The following is a 13,179-nucleotide window of genomic DNA, read 5'->3' on the forward strand; positions in this document are numbered from 1 at the left end:
CTTCTTTGTTCTCGTCCTCTTCCTCCTTGTCCTCTTCCTCCTCATCCTCCTCTGCCTCGTCTTCTTCCTCCTCATTCTCCTCCTCCTTGTCCTCTTCCTTCTCATCCTTCTCTGCCTCATCATCCTCCTGAGGTAATCCTGCAATCCCGCAGCACACATGACTGTGAGGAAGTGTTGTGAGCAGAAGCCTTTAACAAATAATGAGTGACTACTGCACTTGAATCAACACTCCCTGTCACAAAAAAAACTTGAAATAACTAAAGAAAGCTGTTTCAGTTGCAGGAAGTAGCAAACAGGTACTGAAACTGCAGAACCATGTTAGTTGCTGCTGATTGGGGATGGTGCCTTTAAATATCGCTGCTGAAACCTGCTTCCTGCTGGTAGACACCAGCTCACCCTGTCGTTGTTCTGCACTGCCATTAAGTTAAGTGACTGTAATGAAGTTGGGAGATCGGACATCCAGCGGGCGTTGCACGCTCATTGACATCACGATCTCCCTGATGGTAAGGTCCCTGGCGACCCACTTCAGCGGCAGCGCTACCAGTAACACCGATATGGCGTGCGGTGCTGGAACCAGCATCAGCTGTCGTTAATGCAGTCAACGACTTTTTAGCGCCATCTTGTGGTGCTACGCCACACAAATTTCTCCCCCTGAATCTTTTGAGGAGGGAACAAGGAGGGTTGATGAGGGTAGCGTGTTTGATGTAGTCTACATGGACTTTAGCAAGGCTTTTGACAAGGTCCCACATGGCAGACTGGTCAGAAAAGCAAAAGCCCATGGGATCCAAGGGAAAGTGGCAAATTGGGTCCAAAATTGGTTCAGTGGCAAGAAGCAAAGGATAATGGTCAACGTATGTTTTTGTGACTGGAACGCTGCTTCCAGTAGGGTTCCGCAGGGCTCAGTACTGGGTCTCTTGCATTTTGTGGTATACATCAATGATTTAGACTTCAATGTAGGGGGCATGATTAAAAAGTTTGCAGATGATACAAAAAATTGGTTGTGTGGTTGACAGTGAGGAAAAAAGCTGTAGACTGTAGGAAGATATCAATGGACTGGTCAGGTGGGCAGAAAAGTGACAAATGGAATTCAATCTGGAGAAGAATGCATTTGGGGAGGGCTAATAAGGCAAGGGAATACACAATAAATGGTAGGATACTGAGAAGTGTAGAGGAAAAGAGGGACCTTGGAGTGCATGTCCACAGATCCCTGAAGGTAGCAGGTCAGGTAGATAAGGTGGTTAAGCAGGCATACAGGTTACTTTCCTTTATTAGCAGAGGCATAGAATATAAGAGCAGGGGGGTTACGCTTCAACTGTATAAAACACTAGTTAGGCCTCAGCTACAGTGCTGCGTACAGTTCTGGTCACCAAATTACAGGAAAGGTGTGATTGCACTAGAGAGGGTACAGTGGAGATTTACGAGGATGTTGCTAGGACTCGAGAATTCTAGCTATGAGGAAAGATTGGATAGGCTGGGATTGTTTTCTTTGGAACAGAGGAGGCTGAGGGGAGACTTGATTGCGGTGTATAAAATTATGAGGGGCCTAGATAGAATGGATAGGAAGGACCTATTAGAGAGGTCAATAACCAGGGGGCATAAATTTAAAGTAATTGGTAGAAGGATTAGAGGTGAGTTGAGGAGAAATTTTTTCACGCAGAGGGTGGTGAGAGTCTGGAACTCCAGAGCCCCACTTTAAAACTTAAAGTTTTAATCAACTTTATTAGGACATAACTGAAACAACCATTAATTTAAGCCTCTATTTAGAATATAGAAATTAGAATACAAGATAATACAGCTGAATTTGCATTTGTTTTACACCAGTTCATTTGTTCTGGTGTAGGCAAATGAACTCCGCAAGAAATTTGGGCGTAAGTTCCCAATGGCAAGATTGGCGCAGAAACCGCATAAATTGTGGCATTATTTCTGTGTAAGTGAAACCCAGGAAATTCTGGGCCAAATATCTGGTCAATTTTCTCATCGCTGTTTGTGAGAATTATCTGTGGGTAAATTAGCCGCCACGTTTGCCTACATTGCAATGATGACTACATTTCAAAAAGTACATCACTGGCTGTGAAGTACTTTGGGAGGCCCTGAGAACGTGAAAGACATTATATAAATTTAAGTTCTTTCTAATGCAGGGCACTTATTTAGGCTAGTTTTAAAATGAGACAATTCACACACACTACATTCTGTAAACAAGTCTCCATTTATATTCAGATAGTTATTACCTACCCTAGGATTTGAGGATTTATCTCTCAAGGGCTGTTAATTAATTCTGTTTTTCTTGTTCATTTACATCATTTCCTTCATATGCACAGTATAGAGAAAGTCAATTAACCATTCTGCTTGCCCTGGAGCCCTGCATAAATAAAACATCAAACACAGAATAAAGGTAAAAGATGATTAACAACTGGACCAGAATAAAGGCTGGAACAGAATAAAATGGGTTCAAAGTCACGCAGAGTTAGAAACAGGTTCAAAGTTAATTCCAGTTTAAAACCCATGCCTGATGAACCTGATTGAATATTTTAAAGAGGTCACTAAAGTAGTGGACAGGGGAATGTCTATGGATGTTATTTATATGGACTTCCAGAAGGCATTCGATAAAGTCCCTCATAAGAGACCTTTAGCTAAAGTTGAAGCTCGTGGCATTGAAGGCAAATTATTGACCTGGTTAGGAGATTGGCTGAACAGCAGGAGACAGAGAGTAGGGATAATGGGCAGGTACTCTAATTGGCAGGATGTGACTCTTGGTGTCCCACAGGGAACTGTGTTGGGGCCTCAATTATTTACTGTATTTATTAACGACTTAGATGATGGGATAGAGAGCCACATATCCAAGTTTGCCTATGACATAATGATAGGCAGCATTGTAAGCCGTGTAGATGGAAGAATAAAATTACAAAGAGACATTAATAGATTAAGTGAATGGGCAAAACTGTGGCAAATTTCAATATAGGCAAGTGTGAGGTCATCTACTTTGGACCAAAAAGGATAGATCAGAGTACTTTCTAAATGGTGAAAAGCTAGAAGCAGTGGAGGTCCATCGAGACAGTAGATGGCGCTAATGGGGGCGCTAGACCAGTATCACCGGGGCGAGGCAAATCCAACGCCGCACATCAAATCCGGCCCCAATGTAGCGCTGTGAGTGCAACGCTCACTGACCACCTGATTTGCAAAATTGATTCTCGCCACATATCTCACCGCCTAGATAAAACACCAACAGGGAGAGCTGGCGTGCAGCACCAGGAAGCCGGCTCCAGAGACATTATTTAAAGGGATCATCAGTAATCACTCGCAGCTGTCAGGTTAGTGCAGTTTCAGCAGTTTTTTGTTAGTTTCACCCACTTCAACAGTTTCATTCATTACTTCAAGGTTCATTTGTATCAGGAGTTTCCTGGCAACTAAAAAGTAGCTACAATTAGTGTTCAAAGATTTAACTGCTACACTTGTTAACATTAATGGGGGCTGTACTGGCAGTCGACCTCGCCCTCCAGGATCTATGGCGGAGGGAGCGGAGACAGCGAGAAAGACTGGAACATGTGCCCAGAGTGAGGAGGAGGGCCATCAGGCCTCTCAACAGGAGGCCTTACCCTCAGAGGGTATTCCAAGAGCACTTCTCCTACCTCAATTAAGCGAGGAGCAGTGTACTAAAAGACTCCGCTTCACCAAGGAGGTGGTCACACAATTCTGACACCTCCTGCAACCAGACCTCCAGCCTCAGACCAGGTCAACCAGGCCAGTGGATCCTTCCAGTCTGCAACAGGAGATATAGCAAACATCTCACAGTTCGCCGTCCATCGCTGCATCTGGGAGGTCACAGAGGCTCTCTACAGTAAGAAAAGGGCCTACATTTCCTTCCCTATCACCAGACAGAAGCAGGGCGAGCATGCATCTGGCTTTGCCCGGATAGCGGGATTCCCCATGGTGCAGGGCGCCATTGACTGCACCCACGTGGCTTTGCGGTCACCGCATAACAATCCTGAGATCTTTCATTACCGCAAAGGCTATCACTCACTTAATGTGCAGTTGGTGTGTGACCACGCACAGTGAATCATCACTGTCAATGCCCGTTATCCTGGCAGCAGCCATGATGCCTTCATCCTGTGCCAGACTGGTGTGCCAGCACTCTTCCAGCCACCACGTCAAACTCGCGGCTGGCTGCTCGGAGAAAAGGGTTATCCGCTCTCCAGCTGGCTCATGACTCCCCTCTGCAACCGCAACACTCCTGCCCAGCACTCATATAATGAGAGCCATGCTGCCACCAGGAACATCATCGAGCAGACCATCGGCCTGCTGAAGCAACGGTTCCACTGCCTTGACCGTTTGGGAGGAGCCCTCCAGTACTCGGCTGAGCGGGTGTCCCATTTCGTGGTGGTCTGCTGCATGCTCCACAACTTGGCCATCATGAGGTCCCAAACCTTGCCACCAGGGATTGTGGGACAACCTCAGGAGGAGGAAGAGGGAGAGGAGGAGGAGGAGGAACAGGAGCGAGGGAGGAGGCAGCCACTCAATTGGCCTTCCAGAAGGGTGGTTCGTGATCGCCTCATCAGACTGCGGTTTAATTGAATTAAACCCCAGATCCCCATTGCTCACCATCCCTATCATTCTATCCCTGTCACAGGCCATATCACAGCGCAAAGCTGAAATGTGACACCACAGAAGAATCCAAACTGAATTAATAAATTTATCAAAAATCAGTGACTACATATTTACAACAAAAATATTAACTATTCACCATTGTGCAATTCCTTAGTGCCTCTCATTACTGTGCCTTTGCCTACGCTAGTGCTCCTATGAAGTGTTGGCCCACTGGCCATTATGAACACAGCTAGCTTTTGCTAGACACTTTTATTTAGCACATGTGGACTAGGTACAGTATCTGTAGAGGCTTCCATCTTGACTGCTGCCTTGTGGGTAGCCTAGTGCCTCATGGGTAATGTAGTCTTAATATATATACAGCTGGGTAGTGTAGTCTTATACATACAGCTATATACAGCTCTACACAGCTCTACGGCTCCACCTAGTGTCCACTATAGAATGACATGTTATTGATCATTACATCCCCCTTTCTTTGAGGTTTAACAAAATCAATATCAATCAACTTTCAAGAAAACAATAAAGATAATATCAGTAACACTTTTGTTAGTGCTCTATAAACATAAACATTTTCAAAACAGTCAACACATTTTCAAAGCTTTACATTGTACTCAAAGATTAAGTCTATCAGGCTTTTTTACTTCATGTGTGGATCTTCTCAACACGGGTAAGTCTGATGTGTCTTCATGAAATTATTCTGGCGGTGAATGACAAGATGCAGTTGCGGCATTGTCATCAATCTGCTCTTGAATAGTCTCTTGTGTTTTTAGGAGGGAACGGCGGTTCCTCCTGAGAAGCTGTCCTTCCTCAGTTCTAACAGTGTATGACCTTGGTCCTACTTCCTCAAGAACTGTAGCTTTCCTGTTCCATGCATCTGGATCCTCAATCCTGACAACATCATCCATTGTCAATGGTTTTAGAGTTTTGGATGACTTGTCATAGTATGATTTCTGTTTCAGCTTTAACAGTTGAAGTCTGTCTCAGTTCCTCACTTTGCTGTTCTTTTGCACAGCAGGGTAGCGTGGTGCGCAACTTGTGACCCATTAGTAGTTCAGCAGGTGAAGAACCACAGTCTAAAGGTGAGGCTCGGTAGCTCAGCAGGGCGAGATAAGGATCAGACTTGTTTTCTGTCGCTTTCTTCAGTAGCTGCTTGAGAACTTGAACACCTTTCTCTGCCTTACCATTTGACTGAGCATACAAAGAACTGGATGTGATGTGCTGAAAGCCATAATGTGCTGCAAACTGTTGCCACTCCTTACAGTTGAAGCACGGACCATTGTCGCTAACGGCAATCCTGGGAATTCCATGTCTGGCGAAGATGGATTTCACATGCATTATGACACTGCTTGCTGTGGTGCTTGAGAGCAGCGCCATCTCAGGATAGTTAGAATAGTAGTCAATCACTATTAGATAGTCTTTACCATTTAAAGAAAAAGGTCCATACCAACCTTTTGCCATGGTGCTGTTGGTATGTCAGCTACTATCATTGGTTCCTTTGCTTGTTTGTTTTGGTGTTTCTGACATGTCTCACATTTGCCTATCATGTTCTCAATGTCCTTATTTATGCCAGGCCAATAAACAGTGGCCTAGAAATTCAGTATAGCCACTTTTGGGGTGGTAAAGTCGGGCGGCCGCTAAAGTTTGCGCCCGGCGCAAAGTCGCGCCCTCTTCGCCAATATTCAGTCGCAACGCCCCAAGAGGTTACTGCTGCGCTAAAACAGGCGATGCACGACTATCTTTAGGCGCTAAGCCGGCGGTGCTGAGCGATACCACCGAGGCCGGGCGCAGCGCAGGTGCGGCGAGTTTTTGATTGACGGCAGACACTCTGGCGCCGGTCAGCTCTTAAAGGGGGAGGGTCGATTTGTTTGCCTGCCATGCCCTGCACACTGCAGCCCTCAACCTAGGCCTGACCACTTCAGCTTCACCTGTACAACGCCCAGGAATATGGAGAAGGCCAGGGAGAGAGCGCAGCGTTTTAGCGATGGTGACCTGAGGGTGCTGGTTGGCGGAGTGGAGCGCAGGCACCATGTTTTGTACCCAGAAGGTGGCAAGAGGCCGCTGCCCAGTGCCTACCGGAAAGCCTGGAGGGAGGTGTCCAACAGGGTCTCTTCCAACAGCGTGGTTGCCAGGACTGCTGTGCAATGCCGGAAGAAGTTCAACGACCTCACTCGGGTTGTCAGGGTGAGTACCCTTTCCAGTGTCCTCCTCATCCTTGCATGTGCACCTCACATTATGGGCAAAGGGACCTGAAAGCCCTAATGGCCAGCCCTCATCCAGCAGCTATGGGACTGGCATGAAAATCACTTGCACATTCAGCACTTTACACACTGTCCAAGCTATTCGACCATGGGAGGCAGTGCAGACAAGATCAGGGCTACACACTGTCCAAGCTATTCGACCATGGGAGGCAGTGCAGACAAGATCAGGGCTACACACTGTACTAGCTATTCGACCATGAGAGGCAGTGCAGACAAGATCAGGGCTACACACTGTACTAGCTATTCAACCATGGGAGGCAGTGCAGACAAGATCAGGGCTACACACTGTACTAGCTATTCGACCATGGGAGGCAGTGCAGACAAGATCAGGGCTACACACTGTACTTAGAGGCCGTCCTTTCTCTTGCAGGCCAAGGTTGCGCACAACCGGCGCAACCAAACTGACACCGGGGGAGGCCGTCCTGACATCAAAGAGCTCTCCGACCTCGACCAGCGTGTGGAGCGCATTATGGGAGGCCGGCTGATTGGCCCAGTCGCCACTGGAGATGCCGACCCTGTTCTGGACACCAATGGTAAGGGCATGACCTTTTGGACCTCTCTCGTTCCACTTGCGCATCAGATCAGCATCCTTTGCCACTGTCCGACCAACGCGGTGAGTGGCACCACTCATGCCTCCCTCACTGCCGCCCTGTCCTCACTCTAAAGCTACTCTTGTGCCTTCCTGCTTTCAGATGGTGACTCGTCAGGTGAGGAGGCGGGCCCTCAAGCTGCCACTGTCAGCCCTTCGGAAGACGAGGAGGAGGAAGAGGAAGCCGGCCCATCAGTGCCACCCTCAGCCGCGCCAGCCCATGCCGATGTAGGGGACACGTCTTCCCTGGAGGGGAGCCGGGGGGAAGGGTCGGAGGAGAGTGAAGCTCCGGGGCCCAGCGGCCTGCAGCAATGCGGGAGGGGTGGGGAAGCTCGGCGGACTTCTCCCCAGAGGGTGAGTGCGGCCTCCAGTCCTGCGACGGTCAGCGCAGAGGAGGTGCGCCTCCTAGAGGAAATGGCCGTCCAGGCTGAGCGCAGGCACACTGAGCTCATGGCTGCAGTGGCACGGATGCCTGACTCCATAGAGTCACTGGCAAGGAGTGTGCAGGAATTCGGGTCAGCACAGGCCAGGAGTCTTCAACAATTCAGTGCAGCACAGGCCAGGAGTCTGGAACAATTCAATGCAGCACAGGCCAGGAGGGTGCAGGACATCAATGCAGCACAGGCCAGGAGTCTGCAGGACATCGCGGCAGCACAGGCCACGAGTCTGCAGGACTTCACGGCAGCACAGTTGGCTTCTAGCCAAGTGCTCAGTCGCGCCGTCCATTCACTGGCTGGTGTATTGCGGACACAGACCAGGGCCACACGGACACTAACAGCTGCCACCCTCGCTGGATCAGCCAGGCCTCGCCAGGGCACTCGCCGCGCAGCAGCAGCCCAGCAATCTGTCCTTCAGCTGGTTGCTGCGCATGCTGCACTGCTGGCCCGTGCGAGTGCCAATGTGTCAGGCGACCAGCGAGCACCTGCGAGCTGCCAGGTTGCCACCATTCCTGCAGCCGACACTGCCACTCCGCCATTGCAGCTGCCACGAGCTGCTGGACAGACTGCTGCCGCCCATCCACAGTTGGAGCAGTCAGCAGCCGGCCCCTCCAAGGCCAGAGCTGGTGCAGGCCGACCCCCAAGGGCATCTGCCGTCTCGCCATCTGCCCCTCAGCAGCCTTCCCCCAGCCTTGCTGCAGCCACTGGGCTCCCATTGAGGAGGAGCAGCAGGGCGGGCAGGGGCCAGGCAAGGATGCGCAAGGCATCGCCCTCGCAGGGCAAAAAGTAGAGGTATGCACAAATGCCTGGTGCTTGTTGGAAGGCCGACACTTGTGCAGTTGTTTGGGTGTAAGGCCGAGACTGGTGTCTATCTGTTTTTGTGTAAGGCCGAGACTGGTGTCTATCTTTATTTGTGTAAGGCCGAGACTGATGTCTATCTTTATTTGTGTAAGGCCGAGACTGGTGTCTATCTTTATTTGTGTAAGGCCGAGACTGGTGTCTTTCTTTATTTGTGTAAGGCCGAGACTGGTGTCTTTCTTTCTTTTTGTAAGGCCGAGACTGGTATTTTTGTGTTTTTGGAGGGGGCTTCTCCACATGAGCATGTAATGTGGGAAGGGCAGAGGTTTTCAATAAATTTTTGTTGTTAAATTGCAGTGTGCATGGTTTTTTGGTTAAGTCCTGGTTGCCCTGCTCGGCTGAGGGCTTGTGGAGTGGCTACATTCATCTGCTGACATTGGCACAAGCCAGTCCCTGAGAGGGGGCCTAGAACTGACGTTCAATAAGCCGGCGACGGGCGGCCCTTGCACTTTGTGCCTCCCTCCTGTGCTGGTCCTCCTCCTCCTCCTCCTGCTCCTCCTCCTCAGGTGGTCCTCCAATGTGTGGTGGCAGTGGCTGAGTCCTGCGGATAGCCAGGTTGTGCAGCATGCAGCAAACGACGACGAAATGGGAGACTCGCTCCGGCGAATACTGCAGTGCTCCCCCGGAACGATCGAGACAGCGGAACCGTTGCTTCAGGACGCCGATTGTTTGTTCGATGATGTTCCTGGTCGATTGATGGCTCTCGTTGTATCGCTCTTCAGCAGGGGTGCTGGGCGCACGGAGCGGGGTCATCAGCCAGGTACACAAAGGATAGCCTTTGTCCCCGATAAGCCATCCTCGTGGGTGAGGCTGGGCCTGGAACATGTCTGCCACAGAAGTCTGTCGGAGGATGAAGGCATCATGGCTGCTGCCTGGAAAGCGGGCATTGACAGCTAGGATGAGCTGCCTGTGGTCACACACCAGCTGTACGTTCAGCGAATGGTAGCCCTTCCGGTTGCGGTAATCCTCGGCATTCTCCAGAGGTGCCCGCAAAGCCACATGCGTACAGTCAATGGCGCCCTGCACCATGGGGAAGCCCGCGAATGCTGCAAAGCCCATTGCACGCTGTTGCTGCTTGGCAAGGGCCATGGAGAAGGAGATGAACTGACGTCTCCTTTTGAAAAGGGCATTGGTCACCTGGCGGATGCAGCAATGCACGGCGAACTGGGAGATGTTGGCAATGTCGCCAGTAGCGGCTTGGAAGGAGCCGGTGGCATAAAAGTTGAGAGCCACCATCACCTTCACTGCCACCGACAGAGACGTCCTGCACCTCAGCTGTGGCTGTAGATCACCGGCAAGCAGCTGGCAGATCTCTGTGACCACGTCCCTTCTGAATCGCAGCCTCCGAACACACTGCTCCTCAGACATCTGGAGATAGGAGAACTGCTGGCGGTATACCCTGGGTGGGTAAGGCCTCCTTTGCCGACGCCTGTTGCCCCCTCTCCGTCTAGCCAGGGCTGCCAGTCTCTCATGGCATCTCTGAGCCCTTTGGATGTAATTGAGAAAGCCAGCGTTTACACCCATTGCAGCCCCCATAATATGCTGGCAAACAATGAGGTGTCAATGAAGGCAAAAACTTTTTGAAAGCTGTGGCCTGAAGCCAGAAGTACCTGTCCGAGTGTTGGGCCAAAGCAGAAAGCTATCTACCTTGGTCTCTCTCCAAAGGTCCGTTTCGCAAGAAGGTGTGCTGCAAAATGGCAGCGTTTTATATTGCAGGATGAGTGCCCTTTAATTTGCGCCCCCCGCGCCCCGCATCGGCTGAGCACCGTTCCACTTCACAGTCGCTAGGGGCGCCAGGCGCACAATGGGGCGGCGTGACTGAAGATCCGGTTGGGGGCGCACAAAGGGCGTTGCACGAGGAAATGACGTCATGATCTGCGCGCGCAGCTGAGCACGCGCAAAGACTTTGCGCCGCCGCTAAATCTCTAGTGAAGTTGGGGCGAGGCGCAGTTCGCGCTTCGCCTGGGCGCAAGCCGCCTCGCGCCCGGAATCTACTCCTCCTAAGGCGCTAACGGCTGGCGCAACTAACTGAATTTCTAGGCCAGTGTCTCTTGCCCTCCTTTTGCATTTTTCAATTCCGAGGTGTCCCTCATGAATCCTTTTGAGCATGTCTTGACGTAGAGCCTGTGGAATGACTATTCTGTTCTGTTTTAGTAATAGTCCACTTGCGACACTCAATTCTGACCTTATGTGAAAATATTTTGGACAGGAACCTTTTGGCCAACCATGATGAATGTTCTCTATTACTGTTTGTAATACTGTATCTTTTACTGTTTCTTCTGCTATTTGCTTTGATTTTGTGTCTGACACGGGTAGCGCAGCAGTGACCATACCCACATGAACATCCACGTCTTCTTCAGTAGAGCTCACATGACTCATTGTGGGTGCTCGGGATAGTGCATCTGCTAACACTATGTATTTGCCTGGTGTGTAGATCAGTTCAAAGTCATATCTTTGCAGCTTCATCATGAGTCGTTGAATCCTTGGAGACATCTCATTCAGGTTTTTTTTTATGATGGCAACCAGAGGGCTGTGGTCTGTCTCAACTGTGAAGGTGGGAAGTCCATATATGTAGCCATGAAACTTTTCTAGTCCAACTACCAAGCCTAGACATTCCTTTTCAATCTGGGCGTATCGACACTCAGTATCAGTCATAGACCTGGAGGCATAGGCAACAGGCTTCCAATCTTCACCCTCTGCTTGTAGCAAGACCGCACCTAGGCCATCTTTTGATGCATCCGTTGACACTTTGATTCTTTTTGTTGGGTCAAAGAAGGTGAATACAGGTGTGGTTGTCAGCACTGTTTTGAGGTTTATCCACTCTTGTTCATGTCTTTCTGTCCATGCGAACTCATTTGTTTTATGTAGCAGGTCTCGCAGACAGGCTGTCTTGGCTGACAAGTTAGGAATGAACTTTCCAATGAAGTTTATCATCCCCATGATGCGTAGCACTCCTTTTTTGTCAGTGGGTCGGGGCATTTTGAGTATGGCGTTTACTTTTTCCATATCTGGCTCTATTCCTTTACCAGATAGATTATCTCCTAGGAAAGTGACTTCCTGGACGCCAAACTGACACTTGGCTTTGTTGAGCTTCAGTCCATTCCGGCGTATGCTCTGTAGCACTTTAGTCAGTCTCTCATTGTGTTCTTTCAGTGTGGAGCCCCAGATGATGATGTCATCAACATAGACCCGAACTCCTTCCAGACCTTCAATTATGTGTTCCATCGCTCTATGAAAGATTTCAGGTGCAGATATTATCCCGAAAGGCATTCTGAGGAAACAATATCTGCCAAATGGTGTGTTGAAGGTACAGTATTTGGTGCTCTCTTCATCCAGTTTTAGTTGCCAAAATCCTTGTGAGGCATCGAGCTTTGTAAAGTATCTGGCACCTGACATTTCACTGGTGATTTCTTCTCACTTGGGAATCTGGTAGTGTTCACGTTTTATGTTTGCATTTAAGTCCTTTGGATCCATGCATTTTCTTAGATCATTGTTCTTTTCCTTTACACATACCATGGAGTTAACCCAGTCTGTTGGCTCTTTGACTTTCCTGATGACTCCTAGTGTGGTCATTCTGTCCAGTTCATTCTTGAGCCGGTCACGCAGGGGTGCTGGAACTCTTCGTGGAGCATGTATCACTGGCTGAGCATCCTCCTTTAGCTGGATCTTGTAAGTGAATGGTAGAACTCCAAATCCTTTGAACACATCCTGGAAATTATTCACTACAGAATCCACCGAGTCATCTGGTCTGCTTATGGCACAGTTTATACGGTAGACTCTCTTGGCCAGTTCTAAGTCTTCACAAGCTTTGTCACCCAGTAGTGAATCAAGTCTTTCAGCCACAACAGAAAACATGAGATGATGCACTGTCTTTGACTGTCACTTTAAGTCTGCATACACCTAAGCTATCTATTTTCTGTCCATTATAGTCCTTCAGTAGTACTGACTTTTTCTGTATTTTGGGCTTTTCTTTCATATTGTTAATGTCACTCATACTGATTAAGTTTGCTTTTGCCCCAGTGTCTAGTTTCAAGGTAACTAATGCTCCATTTACCTGCAGTGGGATCATCCATTTGTCCTCTTTTACTGCATTAACTTTATGTTCAGCATTGTCCATTTCTGAGGGCTGCACATTTTCTGTATCCTTTTTGATATTGTCACATGACACCATTCCTACAAAAAATGTCTCACTTAAATCAGTGTCCTCAATTACATTAACTCGTTGCCCTTTCTTAGTTTTTACTTTTGAAAAGCATTGTTTGGCAAAGTGATACTTTCCATTACACTTTGTGCACATTTTTCCAAACGCTGGGCATTGTCTTAACTGGTGTTTGTAACCACAGCGTTTACAATTAAAAATTTCATCCTCCGATTGCTTTTCATTTCTGTTCTGCCCACGTTTCTTCCCCTTGTAGGACACAGCACCGACAGCAGCATT

This window comes from Somniosus microcephalus, chromosome 13 (assembly GCF_052327205.1).
Source record: "Somniosus microcephalus isolate GS21.2 chromosome 13, FLI_Smic_1.0, whole genome shotgun sequence".
Lineage (NCBI taxonomy): Eukaryota > Metazoa > Chordata > Chondrichthyes > Squaliformes > Somniosidae > Somniosus > Somniosus microcephalus.